This window comes from Oncorhynchus gorbuscha, unplaced genomic scaffold (genome assembly GCF_021184085.1).
Source record: "Oncorhynchus gorbuscha isolate QuinsamMale2020 ecotype Even-year unplaced genomic scaffold, OgorEven_v1.0 Un_scaffold_472, whole genome shotgun sequence".
Lineage (NCBI taxonomy): Eukaryota > Metazoa > Chordata > Actinopteri > Salmoniformes > Salmonidae > Oncorhynchus > Oncorhynchus gorbuscha.
In genome coordinates, this window is record NW_025745304.1 from 387,928 (window position 1) to 402,927 (window position 15,000).

General features: G+C 49.3%; 1 long non-coding RNA gene across 1 annotated transcript in view; it reads left to right on the plus strand.

The window, feature by feature from the left end:
* The window catches only part of LOC124018313, a 38,274-nt gene that overhangs the window by 22,340 nt on the left and 934 nt on the right, over positions 1-15,000 (plus strand). The window contains exon 2 of the long non-coding RNA XR_006835604.1: positions 8,209-8,326. This is a non-coding gene — a long non-coding RNA (uncharacterized LOC124018313). The remainder of the gene's footprint in view (positions 1-8,208; positions 8,327-15,000) is intronic.

The following is a 15,000-nucleotide window of genomic DNA, read 5'->3' on the forward strand; positions in this document are numbered from 1 at the left end:
ACCTCTCTGGAGAGACCAGCTGGACTGGCCACTAGTCATGACCTCTCTGGAGAGACCAGCTGGACTGGCCACTGGTCATGACCTCTCTGGAGAGACCAGCAGGACTGGCTCACTGGTCATGACCTCTCTGGAGAGACCAGCAGGACTGGCTCAGTGGTCATGACCTCTCTGGAGAGACCAGCTGGACTGGCCACTGGTCATGACCTCTCTGGAGAGACCAGCTGGACTGGCTCAGTGGTCATGACCTCTCTGGAGAGACCAGCTGGACTGGCCACTAGTCATGACCTCTCTGGAGAGACCAGCTGGACTTGCCACTGGTCATGACCTCTCTGGAGAGACCAGCTGGACTGGCTCAGTGGTCATGACCTCTCTGGAGAGACCAGCTGGACTGACCACTGGTCATGACCTCTCTGGACCTACCAGCTGGACTGGCCACTAGTCATGACCTCTCTGGAGAGACCAGCTGGACTGGCTCACTGGTCATGACCTCTCTGGAGAGACCAGCAGGACTGGCTCAGTGGTCATGACCTCTCTGGAGAGACCAGCTGGACTGGCCACTAGTCATGACCTCTCTGGACCTACCAGCTGGACTGGCTCAGTGGTCATGACCTCTCTGGAGAGACCAGCTGGACTGGCCACTGGTCATGACCTCTCTGGAGAGACCAGCTGGACTGGCCACTGGTCATGACCTCTCTGGACCTACCAGCTGGACTGGCCACTAGTCATGACCTCTCTGGACCTACCAGCTGGACTGGCCACTGGTCATGACCTCTGGACCTACCAGCTGGACTGGCCACTAGTCATGACCTCAGTGGTCTGGACCTACCAGCTGGACTGGCTCAGTGGTCTGACCTCTCTGGAGAGATCCAGTGGTCTGGCCACTGGTCATCTCTCTGTGGTCCAGCTGGACTGGCCACTAGTCATGACCTCTCTGGACCTACCAGCTGGACTGGCCACTAGTCATGACCTCTCTGGGCCTGCTGGACTGGCCACTAGTCATGACCTCTCTGGACCTACCAGCTGGACTGGCCACTGGTCATGACCTCTCTGGACCTACCAGCTGGGTCTGTACTAGTCAGGACCTCTCTGGACCTCCAGCTGGACTGTGGTCTGTAATACAGGTCTAGTGGTCTGTAATGACCTCTCTGGTCACCTACCAGTGGTCTGGACTGGCTCAGTGGGTCATGACCTCTCTGTGAGACTCAGCTGGACTGGTCACTGGTCATGACTCAGTGGTCTGTAATACCAGTGGTCTGTAATACTGGCTCAGTGGTCTGTAGTACAGGTCATCTCAGTGGTCTGTAATACAGGTCATCTCAGTGGTCTGTAATACAGGTCATCTCAGTGGTCTGTAATACAGGTCATCTCAGTGGTCTGTAATACAGGTCATCTCAGTGGTCTGTAATACAGGTCATCTCAGTGGTCTGTAATACAGGTCATCTCAGTGGTCTGTAATACAGGTCATCTCAGTGGTCTGTAATACAGGTAATCTCAGTGGTCTGTAATACAGGTCATCTCAGTGGTCTGTAATACAGGTCATCTCAGTGGTCTGTAATACAGGTCATCTCAGTGGTCTGTAATACAGGTCATCTCAGTGGTCTGTAATACAGGTCATCTCAGTGGTCTGTAATACAGGTCATCTCAGTGGTCTGTAATACAGGTCATCTCAGTGGTCTGTAATACAGGTCATCTCAGTGGTCTGTAATACAGGTCATCTCAGTGGTCTGTAATACAGGTCATCTCAGTGGTCTGTAATACAGGTCATCTCAGTGGTCTGTAATACAGGTCATCTCAGTGGTCTGTAATACAGGTCATCTCAGTGGTCTGGTCTGTAATACAGGTCATCTCAGTTCATGTAGTCTGAACTAATAGAGATCTCAGTGGTCTGTAAGATTGTACAGGTCATCTCAGTCCTCCCAGTGGTCTGTAATACAGGTCATCCTGGTCTGTAGGGCTGCCTGGGAGGACATCTCAGTGGTCTGTAATACTCATCTCTGTGTAATACAGTCATCTCAGTGTCTGTGTCTGTAATACAGGTCATCTCAGTGGTCTGTAATACAGGTCATCTCAGTGGTCTGTAATACAGGTCATCTCAGTGGTCTGTAATGGTCATCTCAGTGGTCTGTAATACAGGTCATCTCAGTGTGTAATACAGTCATCTCAGTGGTCTGTAGTACAGGTCATCTCAGTGGTCTGTAATACAGGTCATCTCAGTGGTCTGTAATACAGGTCATCTCAGTGGTCTGTCTGTACAGGTCATCTCAGGGTCATGTAATGATGTGTGTGTGTAATTAACTCAGTTAGTCATTAATGAACTATAGAGATATGAGAAGTGTACACCCTCCTCCCCTGTCCTTTAGTGGCTGCCTGTGTGTGACAAAGTGCCCTGTGTGTGTGTGTGTGTGTGTGTCTGTGTTTGTGTGTGTGTGTGTGTGTGTGTGTGTGTGTGTGTGTGTGTGTGTGTGTCTGTGTGTGTGTGTGTGTGTGTGTGTGTGTCTGTGTGTGTGTCTGTGTGTGTGTGTCTGTGTGTGTGTGTGTGTGTGTGTGTGTGTGTGTGTGTGTGTGTGTGTGTGTGTGTGTGTGTGTGTCTGTGTGTGTGTGTCTCTGTGTGTGTGTCTGTGTGTGTGTGTGTGTGTGTGTGTGTGTGTGTGTGTGTGTGTGTGTGGCTCTGTGTGTGTGTGTGTGTGTGTGTGTGTGTGTGTGTGTGTGTGTGTGTGTGTGTGTGTGTGTGTGTGTGTGTGTGTGTGGGAGGAGTCTGTCTGGTTAAAGAGGATTATTCTATTAGAAGGGGAGGAGTCTGTCTGGTGAAAGAGGATTATTCTATTAGAAGGGGAGGAGTCTGTCTAGTTAAAGAGGATTATTCTATTAGAAGGGGAGGAGTCTGTCTGGTGAAAGAGGATTATTCTATTAGAAGGGGAGGAGTCTGTCTAGTTAAAGAGGATTATTCTATTAGAAGGGGAGGAGTCTGTCTGGTGAAAGAGGATTATTCTATTAGAAGGGGAGGAGTCTGTCATTCACTGAATATGCTGATACTGTCACGTCCTGACCTTAGTTCCTTTTTTAGGTCTCTGTTTTAGTTTGGTCAAGGCGTGAGTTGGGGTGGGCATTCTATGTGTTTGTTCTATGTTTTTGTATTTCTATGTGTTTAGGCCTGGTATGGTTCCCAATCAGAGGCAGCTGTTTATCGTTGTCTCTGATTGAGAACCATACTTAGGCAGCCTGTTTTCCCACTATGGGTTGTGGGTAGTTGTTTTCTTTTCTCTGTGTTTCTGCACCAGACAGAACTGTTTCGTTTTCGGTCGTTCTCTTGTTATTTAGTTTTTTTGTGTTCAGTTTTAATAAATATTAACATGGACACGTACCACGCTGCAAATTGGTCCGATCCTTCCTACTCCTCCTCAGACGAAAACTGTTACACATATACAGGCCTTTAAACTGCTTCAGAGGTTGTCTAGAGGGTAACACTGGTCTCCTCTATCTCTATCTCTTTAAACTCCTTCAGAGGTTGTCTAGGGGGTAACACTGGTCTCCTCTATCTCTTTAAACTCCTTCAGAGGTTGTCTAGAGGGTAACCCTGGTCTCCTCTATCTCTTTAAACTCCTTCAGAGGTTGTCTAGAGGGTAACACTGGTCTCCTCTATCTCTTTAAACTCCTTCAGAGGTTGTCTAGAGGGTAACACTGGTCTCCTCTATCTCTTTAAACTCCTTCAGAGGTTGTCTAGAGGGTAACACTGGTCTCCTCTATCTCTTTAAACTCCTTCAGAGGTTGTCTAGAGGGTAACACTGGTCTCCCTCCACCTCTATCTCTTTAAACTCCTTCAGAGGTTGTCTAGGGGGTAACCCTGGTCTCCTCCACCTCTATCTCTTTAAACTGCTTCAGAGGTTGTCTAGGGGGTAACCCTGGTGTCCTCCACCTCTATCTCTTTAAACTCCTTCAGAGGTTGTCTAGGGGGTAACCCTGGTCTCCTCTATCTCTTTAAACTCCTTCAGAGGTTGTCTAGGGGGTAACACTGGTCTCCTCTACCTCTATCTCTTTAAACTCCTTCAGAGGTTGTCTAGGGGGTAACACTGGTCTCCTCCACCTCTATCTCTTTAAACTCCTTCAGAGGTTGTCTAGGGGGTAACACTGGTCTCCTCCACCTCTATCTCTTTAAACTCCTTCAGAGGTTGTCTAGGGGGTAACACTGGTCTCCTCCACCTCTATCTCTTTAAACTCCTTCAGAGGTTGTCTAGGGGGTAACACTGGTCTCCTCTATCTCTTTAAACTCATTCAGAGGTTGTCTAGGGGGTAACCCTGGTCTCCTCTATCTCTATCTCTTTAAACTCCTTCAGAGGTTGTCTAGGGGGTAACCCTGGTCTTTTTAAATCATGTCTTGAATGCAGTTTGGAATTCCTTTCTCCCCATCTCATTTCCTGTTGTAGATCTCTCTCTCTGTCTCTCCTACCCCTCTTTCTCTTTCCCCCTCAGTTTGGTGTTTCCCATCCTAGGGGAGCTTGGGAGGACCTGACCTTTGGTAGGAGAGCCCAGGCTTGGTAGGGGAGCTATAGGGAGGACCTCAGACCTCAGGCTTGGTAGGGGAGCTATAGGGAGGACCTCAGACCTCAGGCTTGGTTGGGGAGCTATAGGGAGGACCTCAGACCTCAGGCTTGGTTGGGGAGCTATAGGGAGGACCTCAGACCTCAGGCTTGGTAGGGGAGCTATAGGGAGGACCTCAGACCTCAGGCTTGGTAGGGGCTAGGGAGGACCTCAGACCTCAGGCTTGAGGGGACTATAGGGAGGACCTCAGACCTCAGGCTTGGTAGGGGAGCTATAGGGAGGACCTCAGACCTCAGGCTTGGTAGGGGAGCTATAGGGAGGACCTCAGACCTCAGGCTTGGTAGGGGAGCTATAGGGAGGACCTCAGACCTCAGGCTTGGTAGGGGAGCTATAGGGAGGACCTCAGACCTCAGGCTTGGTAGGGGAGCTATAGGGAGGACCTCAGACCTCAGGCTTGGTAGGGGAGCTATAGGGAGGACCTCAGACCTCAGGCTTGGTAGGGGAGCTATAGGGAGGACCTCAGGCTTGGTAGGGGAGCTATAGGGAGGACCTCAGGCTTGGTAGGGGAGCTATAGGGAGACCTCAGGCTTGGTAGGGGAGCTATAGGGAGGACCTCAGACCTCAGGCTTGGTAGGGGAGCTATAGGGAGGACCTCAGACCTCAGGCTTGGTAGGGGAGCTATAGGGAGGACCTCAGACCTCAGGCTTGGTAGGGGAGCTATAGGGAGGACCTCAGGCTTGGTGTGTGGTGCTATAGGTGTGGACCTCAGACCTCAGGTGTGTGGTGTGGGAGCTATAGGGAGGACCTGTGACCTCAGGTTGTAGGGTGAGCTGTGGGAGGTTATAAGGGCTGGTCGGACTGTGTGTGTGTGTGTGTTATAATGTGGTAGTAGGAGCTGGTTGGACTGTGTGTGTGTGTGTGTGTCTGTTATAATTTTTATGTGGTTGGACCACATTCCTGTTGTAAGGGAGTGCTCTTTCACACATGTTCCGATGAATGAATTGGGGGAGCTTCCTGACCTCAGGGGGTAGGGGAGCTATACGGAGGACCTCCAGACCTCACACACACACACACACAGGGAGGAGAGGGTAGGGGAGAGGACATCTCAGACCTCAGGCTAATCTGGTTCATGGAGGAGCACAGCTTCTGCAAGTATGTGTGTGTGTGTGTGTGTGTGTGTGTGTGTGTGTGTGTGTGTGTGTGTGTGTGTGTGTGTGTGTGTGTGTGTGTGTGTGTGTGTGTGTGTGTGTGTGTGTGTGTGTGTGTGTGTGTGTGTGTGTGTGTGTGTGTGTGTGTGTGTGTGTGGACCACATTCCTGTGTGTGTGTGTGTGGCTGTGTGTGTGTGTGTGTGTGTGTGTGTGTGTGTGTGGAGCACAGCCTCTGTGTGTGTGTGTGTGTTTTTGTGTGTGTGTGTGTGTGTGTGTGTGTGTGTGTGTGTGTGTGTGTGTGTGTGTGTGTGTGTGTGTGTGTGTGTGTGTGTGTGTGTGTGTGTGTGTGTGTGTGTGTGTGTGTGTGTGTGTGTGTGTGTGTGTGTGTGTGGCTATATATGTGTGTGGCCGTGTGTGTGTGTGTGGCTATGTGTGTGTGTGGCTATGTGTGTGTGTGTGTGTGTGTGTGGCTATGTGTGTGTGTGTGTGTGTGTGTGTGTGTGTGTGTGTGTGTGTGTGTGTGTGTGTGTGTGTGTGTGTGTGTGTGTGTGTGTGTGTGTGTGTGTGTGTGTGTGTGTGTGTGTGTATATATGTGTGTGTGTGTGTGTGTGTGTGTGTGTGTGTGTGTGTGTGTGTGTGTGTGTGTGTGTGTGTGTGTGTGTGTGTGTGTGTGTGTGTGTGTGTGTGTGTGTGTGTGTGTGTGTGTGTGTGTGTGTGCGGCTGTAAACTCTCATATCTATTGGGTGAAATACCACAGTGTGCCATCACAGCAGCAAGATTTGTGACCTGTTGCCACAAGAAAAGGTCAACCAGTGAAGAACAAGCACCATTATAAATACAACCCATATTTATGTTTATTTTCCCTTGTGTAACCTTAACCATTTGTACATCATTACAACACTGTATATTTATATAATATGTGTTTAATATAATACATGTATTTATTATTTTGGAACTTCTGTATGTGTAATGTTTACTGTTCATTTTTATTGTTTATTTCAGAGGGATAGTGAGAGGGGGGAGAGACGGAGAGATAGAGAAGTGGGAGAGAGAGAGGGGGAGAGTGAGAGAGAGAGGGGGGATAGAGAAGGGAGAGAGAGAGAGAGAGAGAGAGAGAGAGAGAGAGAGAGAGAGAGAGAGAGAGAGAGAGAGAGAGAGAGAGAGAGAGAGAGAGAGAGAGAGAGGGGGAGAGAGAGAGAGAGGGGGGGAGAGAGAGAATCTAATAGAGAGAATATATAATAGAGAGAGAGATTATAACAAGGCTATATAGTAGAATCTAATATATTACATAATTACCATATTATAACAAGGCTTACAACAGTTACGATGCATTATAACAAGGCTTACGACAGTTACCATGCATTATAACAAGGCTTACAACAGTTACCATGCATTATAACAAGGCTTACAACAGTTACGATGCATTATAACAAGGCTTACAACAGTTACCATGCATTATAACAAGGCTTACAACAGTTACGATGCATTATAACAAGGCTTACGACAGTTACCATGCATTATAACAAGGCTTACAACAGTTACCATGCATTATAACAAGGCTTATACACAGTTACGATGCATTATAACAAGGCTTACGACAGTTACGATGCATTATAACAAGGCTTACAACAGTTACCATGCATTATAACAAGGCTTACCACAGTTACCATGCATTATAACAAGGCTTACGACAGTTACCATGCATTATAACAAGGCTTACACAGTTACCATGCATTATAACAAGGCTTACGCCAGTTACGATGCATTATAACAAGGCTTACGACAGTTACGATGCATTATAACAAGGCTTACGACAGTTACAATGCATTATAACAAGGCTTACAACAGTTACCATGCATTATAACAAGGCTTACATTATACAGTTACCATGCATTATAACAAGGCTTACATTATAACAAGGCTTACAGTTACGATGCATTATAACAAGGCTTTACATTATAACAGTTACAATGCATTATAACAAGGCTTATGACAGTTACCATGCATTATAACAAGGCTTACGACAGTTACAATGCATTATAACAAGGCAGTTACAATGCATTATAACAAGGCTTACGACAGTTACATGCATTATAACAAGGCTTACAGCATTATAACAGTTACGATGCATTATAACAAGGCTTACGACAGTTACAATGCATTATAACAAGGCTTACGACAGTTACAATGCATTATAACAAGGCTTACGACAGTTACAATGCATTATAACAAGGCTTACGACAGTTACAATGCATTATAACAAGGCTTATGACAGTTACCATGCATTATAACAAGGCTTCAAGGCTTACGACAGTTACAATGCATTATAACAAGGCTTACGACAGTTACGATGCATTATAACAAGGCATACGACAGTTACAATGCATTATAACAAGGCTGAGTTCAGCATTATAACAAGGCCCATAACCTTTGTCCTTATAACAAGTTCTCTCCTCCTCCTCCTCTGCATTATAACCTCCTCCTCAGTCTCCTCCTCCTCCTCCTCCTCCTCCTCTCCTCCAGGTGAGGCGAAGAACATCCCTCCGTACCCAGGTCCCAACAGGATGAGAGACTGTTACTGTACTGTCAACCTGGATCAGGAGGAGGTCTTCAGAACCAAGATCATCGAGAAGTCTCTGTGGTGGGTTACTATATTACATAATCTATATAATATAACATGGTTACGACAGTTACATTATAACAAGGCTTACCTGTCTGTCTGTCTGTGGTGGGTTACTGATTACACCTGTCTGTCTGTCTGTCTGTGGTGGGTTACTGATTACACCTGTCTGTCTGTTACCATGGTGGGTTACTGATTACACCTGTCTGTCTGTCTGTCTTATGGTGGGTTACTGATTACACCTGTCTGTCTCTGTGGTGGGTTACTGATTACACCTGTCTGTCTCTCTGTGGTGGGTTACTGATTACACCTGTCTGTCTGTCTGATTACACCTGTCTGTCTCTCTGGGTGGGTTACTGATTACACCTGCTGCATTATAACAAGTCTGTGGTGGGTTACTGATTACACCTGTCTGTCTCTCTGTGGTGGGTTACTGATTACACCTGTCTGTCTCTCTGTGGTGGGTTACTGATTACACCTGTCTGTCTCTCTGTGGTGGGTTACTGATTACACCTGTCTGTCTCTCTGTAACAAGTGGGTTACTGATTACACCTGTCTGTCTTCTGTGGTGGGTTACTGATTACACCTGTCTGTCTCTCTGTGGTGGGTTACTGATTACACCTGTCTGTCTGTCTGTGGTGGGTTACTGATTACACCTGTCTGTCTCTCTGTGGTGGGTTACTGATTACACCTGTCTGTCTCTCTGTGGTGGGTTACTGATTACACCTGTCTCTCTGTGGTGGGTTACTGATTACACCTGTCTGTCTGTGGTGGGTTACTGATTACACCTGTCTCTCTCTCTGTGGTGGGTTACTGATTACACCTGTCTGTCTTCTCTGTGGTGGGTTACTGATTACACCTGTCTGTCTGTCTGTCTGTGGTGGGTTACTGATTACACCTGTCTGTCTGTGGTGGGTTACTGATTACACCTGTCTGTCTCTCTGTGGTGGGTTACTGATTACACCTGTCTGTCTCTCTGTGGTGGGTTACTGATTACACCTGTCTGTCTGTGGTGGGTTACTGATTACACCTGTCTGTCTCTCTGTGGTGGGTTACTGATTACACCTGTCTGTCTCTCTGTGGTGGGTTACTGATTACACCTGTCTGTCTGTCTGTGGTGGGTTACTGATTACACCTGTCTGTCTCTCTGTGGTGGGTTACTGATTACACCTGTCTGTCCAAGGTGGGTTACTGATTACACCTGTCTGTCTGTCTGTAGAGACAAGGAGAGAACGCCCCCTGTAGAGACTGGAGAGAACGCCCCCTGTCTGTAGAGACAAGGAGAGAACGCCCCCTGTAGAGACAAGGAGTTACTGATTACACCTGTAGAGACAAGTGGTGGGTTACTGATTACACGCCCCTCTGTAGAGACAAGGAGAGAACTGTCTGTTTCTCTGTGGTGAGACAAGGAGAGAACGCCCCTGTGTCTGTGAGACAAGGAGAGAACGCCCCTCTGTGGTGAGACAAGGAGAGACCGCCCTGTCTGTAGAGACAAGGAGAGAACGCCTGTCTCTCTGAGACAAGGGTTACGCACCTGTCTGTTTCTGTGGTGGGTTAGAGAACGCCACCTGTCTGTAGAGACAAGGAGAGAACGCCCCCTGTCTGTAGAGACAAGGAGAGAACGCCCCTGTAGAGACAAGGAGAGAACGCCCCCTGTCTGTAGAGACAAGGAGAGAACGCCCCTGTAGAGACAAGGAGAGAACGCCCCTGTCTGTAGAGACAAGGAGAGAACGCCCCCTGTCTGTAGAGACAAGGAGAGAACGCCCCCTGTAGAGACAAGGAGAGAACGCCCCCTGTAGAGACAAGGAGAGAACGCCCCTGTAGAGACAAGGAGAGAACGCCCCTGTAGAGACAAGGAGAGAACGCCCTGTAGAGACAAGGAGAGAACGCCCCCTGTCTGTAGAGACAAGGAGAGAACGCCCCCTGTAGAGACAAGGAGAGAACGCCCCTGGAGAGACAAGGAGAGAACGCCCCCTGTCTGTAGAGACAAGGAGAGAACGCCCCTGTCTGTAGAGACAAGGAGAGAACGCCCCTGTCAAGGAGAGAACGCCCCCTGGAGAGACAAGGAGAGAACGCCCCCTGTCTGTAGAGACAAGGAGAGAACGCCCCTGTAGAGACAAGGAGAGAACGCCCCCTGTAGAGACAAGGAGAGAACGCCCCTGGAGAGACAAGGAGAGAACGCCCCTGGAGAGACAAGGAGAGAACGCCCCTGTAGAGACAAGGAGAGAACGCCCCTGTCTAGAGACAAGGAGAGAACGCCCCCTGTGTAGAGACAAGGAGAGAACGCCCCTGTAGAGACAAGGAGAGACAAGGAGAGAACGCCCCTGGAGAGACAAGGAGAGAACGCCCCCTGTCTGTAGAGACAAGGAGAGAACGCCCCCTGTAGAGACAAGGAGAGAACGCCCCTGTCTGTAGAGACAAGGAGAGAACGCCCCTGTCTATAGAGACAAGGAGAGAACGCCCCTGTCTGTAGAGACAAGGAGAGAACGCCCCCTGTAGAGACAAGGAGAGAACGCCCCCTGTCTGTAGAGACAAGGAGAGAACGCCCCCTGTCTAGAGACAAGGAGAGAACGCCCCCTGTCTGTAGAGACAAGGAGAGAACGCCCCCTGGAGAGACAAGGAGAGAACGCCCCCTGTAGAGACAAGGAGAGAACGCCCCCTGGAGAGACAAGGAGAGAACGCCCCTGTAGAGACAAGGAGAGAACGCCCCCTGGAGAGACAAGGAGAGAACGCCCCCTGTCTGGAGAGACAAGGAGAGAACGCCCCCTGTCTGGAGAGACAAGGAGAGAACGCCCCCTGGAGAGACAAGGAGAGAACGCCCCCTGTCTGTAGAGACAAGGAGAGAACGCCCCTGGAGAGACAAGGAGAGAACGCCCCTGGAGAGACAAGGAGAGAACGCCCCTGTCTGGAGACACAAGGAGAGAACGCCCCTGTCTGTGGAGAGACAAGGAGAGAACGCCCCCTGGAGAGACAAGGAGAGAACGCCCCCTGGAGAGACAAGGAGAGAACGCCCCCTGTACAGACAAGGAGAGAACGCCCGTCTGCGTGTGTCTTCCACTATGTGTATCCATTAGCGATGATGCTAATGAGAAGTCTAATGGTAGATAGAAAGGCTTCTGTAAAAACCTTGTCAGTTCACTACACAGGCTCCTCTGCTGACCTGACAGAAAGATAGCAGCATCATTTGCATCTGTCCAGTAGGTATTTGTTTTGCAAATTCTACCGTCACTTGTGCGCTAGAAAAACACAGATTAACACAGCCTCTTGCTAGCCTCTTGCTAGCCTCTTCTCTTGCTAGCCTTTTACTAGCCTCTGCTCTTGCTAGCCTCTTGCTAGCCTCTGGTCTTGCTAGCCTCTTCTCTTGCTTGCCTCTTCCCTTACTAGCCTTTTGCTAGCCTCTTCTCTTGCTAGCCTCTTTCTAGCCTCTGCTCTTGCTAGCCTCTTGCTAGCTTCTTGTTAGCCTCTTGCTAGCCTCTTCTCTTGCTTGCCTCTTCCCTTACTAGCCTTTTGCTAGCCTCTTCTCTTGCTAGCCTCTTTCTAGCCTCTGCTCTTGCTAGCCTCTTGTTAGCCTCTTGCTAGCCTCTTCTCTTGCTAGCCTCTTACTAGTCTCTTGCTAGCCTCTTACTAGCCTCTTACTAGCCTGTTGCTAGCCTCTTGTTAGCCTCTTGTTAGCCTCTTACTAGTCTCTTGCTATCCTCTTACTAGCCTCTTACTAGCCTGTTGCTAGCCTCTTGTTAGCCTCTTACTAGTCTCTTGCTATCCTCTTGCTATCCTCTGACTAGTCTCTTGCTATCCTCTTGCTATCCTCTTACTAGTCTCTTGCTATCCTCTTGTTAGCCTCTTGCTATCCTCTTGCTATCCTCTTGCTATCCTCTTACTAGTCTCTTGCTATCCTCTTGTTAGCCTCTTGCTATCCTCTAGCTATCCTCTTGCTATCCTCTTACTAGCCTGTTGCTAGCTTCTTGTTAGCTTCTTGCTAGCCTGTTAATAGGTACACGTTGGAAATAAAGAGCAACTACCTCAAACGTGGTCTCCTGATGTGGTTTAAACATTGTTGTGGACTAAGAACATCCAATGTGTTTTTTTGTCTATTAAAACGTGTGATTTTGAGGGAGTGAAATAAACAGGGGAAATCGGAAACCTAGAAAAACAAGACGGAGAAAATTACATTTGGGAAGAACTAAATGGAATCAGACAGTAGATGTTTTTATTCAATAGGGCCAGACATATGGGTGTCTGTGTGTGTGTGTGTCTCGTTGTGTGTGTGTCTCTGTGTGTGTGTGTCTCTGTGTGTGTGTGTGTGTGTGTGTGTGTGTGTGTGTGTGTGTGTGTGTGTGTGTGTGTGTGTGTGTGTGTGTGTGTGTGTGTGTGTGTGTGTGTGTGTGTGTGTGTGTGTGTGTGTGTGTGTTGTGTGAAGTATAACATTGTGTGTTTGTTCAATGTAGATGGTCCCTCAGCTACCTTGTAATGTAGATGGTCCCGCTACCCTGGCTTGTCCAATGTAGATGGTCCCTCAGCTACCCTGGCTTGTCCAATGTAGATGGTCCCTCAGCTACCCTGGCTTGTCCAATGTAGATGGTCCCTCAGCTACCCTGGCTTGTCCAATGTAGATGGTCCCTCAGCTACCCTGGCTTGTCCAATGTAGATGGTCCCTCAGCTACCCTGGCTTGTCCAATGTAGATGGTCCTCAGCTACCCTGGCTTGTCCAATGTAGATGGTCCCTCAGCTACCCTGGCTTGTCCAATGTAGATGGTCCCTCAGCTACCCTGGCTTGTCCAATGTAGATGGTCCCTCAGCTACCCTGGCTTGTTCAATGTAGATGGTCCCTCAGCTACCCTGGCTTGTCCAATGTAGATGGTCCCTCAGCTACCCTGGCTTGTTCAATGTAGATGGTCCCTCAGCTACCCTGGCTTGTCCAATGTAGATGGTCCCTCAGCTACCCTGGCTTGTCCAATGTAGATGGTCCCTCAGCTACCCTGGCTTGTCCAATGTAGATGGTCCCTCAGCTACCCTGGCTTGTCCAATGTAGATGGTCCCTCAGCTACCCTGGCTTGTTCAATGTAGATGGTCCCTCAGCTACCTTGTCCAATGTAGATGGTCCCTCAGCTACCCTGGCTTGTCCAATGTAGATGGTCCCTCAGCTACCCTGGCTTGTCCAATGTAGATGGTCCCTCAGCTACCCTGGCTTGTCCAATGTAGATGGTCCCTCAGCTCACAGCTACCTTGTCCAATGTAGATGGTCCCTCAGCTACCCTGGCTTGTCCAATGTAGATGGTCCCTCAGCTACCCTGGCTTGTCCAATGTAGATGGTCCCTCAGCTACCCTGGCTTGTCCAATGTAGATGGTCCCTCAGCTACCCTGGCTTGTCCAATGTAGATGGTCCCTCAGCTACCCTGGCTTGTCCAATGTAGATGGTCCCTCAGCTACCCTGGCTTGTCCAATGTAGATGGTCCCTCAGCTACCCTGGCTTGTCCAATGTAGATGGTCCCTCAGCTACCCTGGCTTGTCCAATGTAGATGGTCCCTCAGCTACCCTGGCTTGTCCAATGTAGATGGTCCCTCAGCTACCCTGGCTTGTCCAATGTAGATGGTCCCTCAGCTACCCTGGCTTGTCCAATGTAGATGGTCCCTCAGCTACCCTGGCTTGTCCAATGTAGATGGTCCCTCAGCTACCCTGGCTTGTCCAATGTAGATGGTCCCTCAGCTACCCTGGCTTGTCCAATGTAGATGGTCCCTCAGCTACCCTGGCTGTCCAATGTAGATGGTCCCTCAGCTACCCTGGCTTGTCCAATGTAGATGGTCCCTCAGCTACCCTGGCTTGTCCAATGTAGATGGTCCCTCAGCTACCCTGGCTTGTCCAATGTAGATGGTCCCTCAGCTACCCTGGCTTGTCCAATGTAGATGGTCCCTCAGCTACCCTGGCTTGTCCAATGTAGATGGTCCCTCAGCTACCCTGGCTTGTCCAATGTAGATGGTCCCTCAGCTACCCTGGCTTGTCCAATGTAGATGGTCCCTCAGCTACCCTGGCTTGTCCAATGTAGATGGTCCCTCAGCTACCTTGTCCAATGTAGATGGTCCCTCAGCTACCCTGGCTTGTCCAATGTAGATGGTCCCTCAGCTACCCTGGCTTGTCCAATGTAGATGGTCCCTCAGCTACCCTGGCTTGTCCAATGTAGATGGTCCCTCAGCTACCCTGGCTTGTCCAATGTAGATGGTCCCTCAGCTACCCTGGCTTGTCCAATGTAGATGGTCCCTCAGCTACCCTGGCTTGTCCAATGTAGATGGTCCCTCAGCTACCCTGGCTTGTCCAATGTAGATGGTCCCTCAGCTACCCTGGCTTGTCCAATGTAGATGGTCCCTCAGCTACCCTGGCTTGTCCAATGTAGATGGTCCCTCAGCTACCCTGGCTTGTCCAATGTAGATGGTCCCTCAGCTACCCTGGCTTGTCCAATGTAGATGGTCCCTCAGCTACCCTGGCTTGTCCAATGTAGATGGTCCCTCAGCTACCCTGGCTTGTCCAATGTAGATGGTCCCTCAGCTACCCTGGCTTGTCCAATGTAGATGGTCCCTCAGCTACCCTGGCTTGTCCAATGTAGATGGTCCCTCAGCTACCCTGGCTTGTCCAATGTAGATGGTCCCTCAGCTACCCTGGCTTGTCCAATGTAGATGGTCCCTCAGCTACCCTGGCTTGTCCAA